We start from the raw sequence: 4414 nt of genomic DNA on the forward strand, positions 1-4414 counted from the left end.
CACCCACAGGGGCCTTTCCCCCTTGATCACTAATTGAGAAAATGCCTTACAGTTGGATTTCATGGAGGAATTTCCTCAACTGAAGCTCCTTTCTCTGTGATAACACCAGCTGTGTCAAGTTGACACAAAATTAGCCAGTACATTATTATTCAGTAATTTAGAGATCCAAAGATACTAGACTAATAATATGAAGGTCATTTTAACACTACAATTTGAATTTTAAGGTGGAAATCCACTTATATGAACTAGATCTTATTGCTTCAGTGCTAATCTGGCTCTGAGAACACAAGCTTTTGCCACATGTCTGTTAAATTCATCATTACTCCTTAAATGGACTCCAGTGCATTTTATTTTGAAACTAGTATCAGGTTGAAAACAGGAGAAGTGATAAAAATCACTTCTCTAAAATCAGAAAAGCTGTAAATACTTGAACACTTCACTTATTAGTCAGAAAATTAACTCTGTCAGCAACATGCAATGAATTAATCCATTGTGTTTTGAACAACCTAAAATTCAACTAGTTTCTTCATCACTTGCACTTATCCTGATATAGCAAACAGCCAGCTCTTTACACTGCTGTTGTTGTTATACTATATTTTAAAGAGGAGTAGTGGACTACAAATATTTCTGTATCCATCATTCCCCTTGTACCCTATCTGGCTCCCTATCTTACAGAATTCTCTGTAAGAGGAAAAATGTGCCCTTATTCTGTGCATGAGCTGGATGTGAAAAACACAATCCTTTGGGCAAAATAGCCTGAAACCTCCTCCTAATTTGTCATCTAGACATTTCCCTATGTATTAAAATCACTTCACTTGTTCTAAGAGCTGTAACCTACTCCTGTTTCCCCTGAGAATGAGCCAGGTCAGGGAGAAATAAGCACGGCTAGTAACAAGAGGTAGAAACAAGATCCTGATGCAGCATGGGCTGGACCACACTTTCAGGCTGCAATGGCAGTTTCTCACTCATCACTGTGTATATTTTTGTTCCATTTTCATTGCCCAAATAATGGCATCCTTCTAAACGCCACTTCTCTTTGGCTCTGCAGTGTTGAAGAGCTGCTGTGTCGTAACATGGGTCTTAAGTCATTTGAAAGGTGGAGAATACCAGTGTTATCACATAATAAAGGAAACATATTAAATTTTAAAAATGCTATTATAAATGAGTGTGCCAACTTTTGGAGTGCTGCCCAAATGGAGATTGAGTATAAATGGCCTTCAGTTCAGTATGCAAATAATTCATTATGCAGGCAATGAGATCTACAATTTTACATGGGGAGTTCCTTTTTTCTTTATCAGAAAGTTTTTCATGACCGATAAAAATCAATCATCTGGTCAAATTTCTTGATTTTGATATGACATAGTGGTAATGCATTTTCCCTTTTTACAAGATAAATGTGAATTTCTGTTGCATGTTTTATTGTTGGGATAAAACAATCAAGGCCCTGTCCCAGAGTGTGAAGCACCTTACCAGATGCCCTTAGAAATACAGTACTATAGTGTTCTCAGTTCTTCCCTACCACAATTTTGTCTTCTGTACCAATATATAGAAGTTTTAATTTTAACATTTCTAGGACAAGATTTTTGGCCATTATAAAAGAATGACTGTCATGAGGTAGAGAAGCTCAAGTGTAATTGATGAATAAATGGATGCATGAAATTTGTCATATGCATAAAAAGGCCATCATTTAATCTTTAATCTGAAGGAAATTCTGAACACATACTATAATATGGATGAACTCTGAAGACATTATCTAATTAATAAAAGGACAGTTCTAGTGATTCCATCTATAAAATGTATCTAAAGCATGTAAATTCACAGAATCCAAATAAAATGATAGTTGTCAGGATCTGGAGGATGTAGAAAATGGGCAGGGTTGTTTGAAGGTAGTATGGTTTCAGTTCTAAGACAAACACTCCTGGTTACTAGTCACATAATAAATCATTTTTTCTTTTCTTTCTTTTTTTGTTTTGTTTTGTTTATTTTTTGTTTTGTTTTTGTTTGTTTTTTTTGTTTTTGGTTTTGGTTTTGGTTTTGGTTTTTGGTTTTTTGAGACAGAGTTTCTCTGTATAGCTCTGGCTGTCCTGGAACTCACTCTGTAGACCAGGCTGGACTTGAACTCAGAAATTCGCCTGCCTCTGCCTCCCAAGTGCTGGGATTAAAGGTGTGCGCCATCATGCCCGGCAATAAATCATTTTTTTCTTAGCAGTACTATGAATATATAAATTGTTAAGAGTAATTTATGTTATATGCTTTTTATTGAAATTAAAAATTAAGGGTAAAGTGGATATAGTACCTTTGCCTTTTCTAACTTTCTGTCTCTGATCTGCAGAACTGTTATAGGAAGTTTGCTGTGATAATGTTCCCCATAGCAAGGAATTTAAATGGACACAGTAATATAGCAAGAAGTCAAAAGTTTAATTATATCAAGGAAGGAAGAAAGAAGGTAGTCAAGAAAGCACCATAGTGAGCCAAGAAGCAAGAGTCCTGATCCTAACAGGCAAGGACATTTTACTTCTCTTTCTCCTGTGGTCCCATCCATTTGTATCTCCCTCAGGGTCAGCATTTCCAGGAAAGCAGTTTACTTTCATAAGAAGCTCATTGTACACAAAACTCAATAGGTTATTTTAAAATACATGAGATACAACAGTATCTATAAAGGTCTGGGTACCCTTAAAGTTGAAATTTTTACTAGGGAAAGGAGCAATTGATTTTATTCTTTGCATGCTTGCTTGAAGAAGGAGACTTGAAGTTGTTTTAATATATACTAGCTAATATAAACTTCTACCATCAGTTGTCCTTTATTTCTGTTTTGTGGGCCCTCAGCTAGCTCATCTTGAATTAACCATTGCCACTAAATAAACATACTTTCAATGCCTTGATCTGTTGTCCTCTATTATCATATCTTTGAGGCCTGTCAATCAGTTTCTTCAGAACTAGCCTATTTACTTAGTAGAGCTGCAATAAAAATTCTAGGAGAAAACACTCTATTCTTAAGCCATACACAATCTTTCTGAAAGTTTCTGTGTTCATGTTTTCTAGTAGTTATCAGAAAATTTAACACAAAAATAGTCAAGTACTTTAGTAATCTTCCTATATTATCTGGTAGTAACATCTCACCTCAAAACAATCACTAATACAAACCAAGGCATCTCAAAAACATGAATACAAATGAAAATGAACTAGAAAATCCAAAAGCATAGTGACTGTAGACTCATATGTTTGAATATTTCTTCCCAAGTTAGTGAACTATTTGGAAGGATTAGGAGATGTGACCTTTTAGAGGAGATGTGTCACTGGGGTGTGCTTTGTGGTTTCAGAAATCCATGAAATCATGCATATTGGATCCCACATACCATGCTGCCTGCAATTTGTGATCAGATGTGAGCTCTATGCCAATTCTACAGAACCATGCCTGCCTGCCTGTCACCATGCTCCCTATCATTCTGATAATTGTCTAACCCTCTGAAACGATGAACAATATCCCAACTAAATGACTTATTTTATAATTTCCCTTTGTTATGGTGTTTCACCACAGCAAGAAGTCTCAGTGGAAACATGAGCTGTTCCATATATTCTTCTTATAGGTAGCATTCTACTTTGCCTTCTACTTAGACTCATTTTTATCAAAGGCCAGCTTTGACATTACAGGGCAAACCAAGGCAAGCAGCAAGGGAGTATGGCATCAGTGATTGAGGTCAAAACTGATAGCAATGGACACTTCCCACGCATACTCTAACATCTCTTGATGAGAGGGGCAGGAAATTTACAGGGCTAGTTCTACTAACAGATCAAAACTGAATTATCTGGGGCTGGCAAGAATGCCCAGTGAGAAATTCTGAATTCCTTCAAGTCTTATGTGACTGTTGAAAAAGAAAAGGATAGAGAGACAGTTAGGCACACACACACACACACACACACACACGCACACACACACACATACCGGCCTCGCGTGACAATTTGTGTTATCAATTTTAGAAGTATTCATGGTTTCTTTTATCTATCTATCTAGATAGATAGATATAAATAGATGGATAGATAGATAGATAGATAGATAGAGATAGAGATAGAGATACAGATAGAGATACAGATATAGATACAGATTAGACATAGACATAGACATATATACATTTGGTGAATTGAGCAGAGCCTCAACAGTCAAGCTTTATTTTTTTTCTCTCAGTCTTTTTCTACTGTTTTAGAAAAAAGTTCTTTATAAAATTATCTCACGGGCTCCGGGACTCCACCGAACTTAGGAACTTAGTCTGCACAGGTGAGAGTGTACACCACAGAGGCAGACAGCTTCTGGGACAGGCAGGAGCCACAGAGCCACTGAGGCAGCACCCTTTTGGGGCAGCAGATATCCGGCCACCCTTCCAGCCGGAGGAGGACAGGAGTCCGCCCAGCATGGGAG

Source organism: Mus caroli, chromosome X, assembly GCF_900094665.2.
Source record: "Mus caroli chromosome X, CAROLI_EIJ_v1.1, whole genome shotgun sequence".
Classification (NCBI taxonomy): Eukaryota; Metazoa; Chordata; class Mammalia; order Rodentia; family Muridae; genus Mus; species Mus caroli.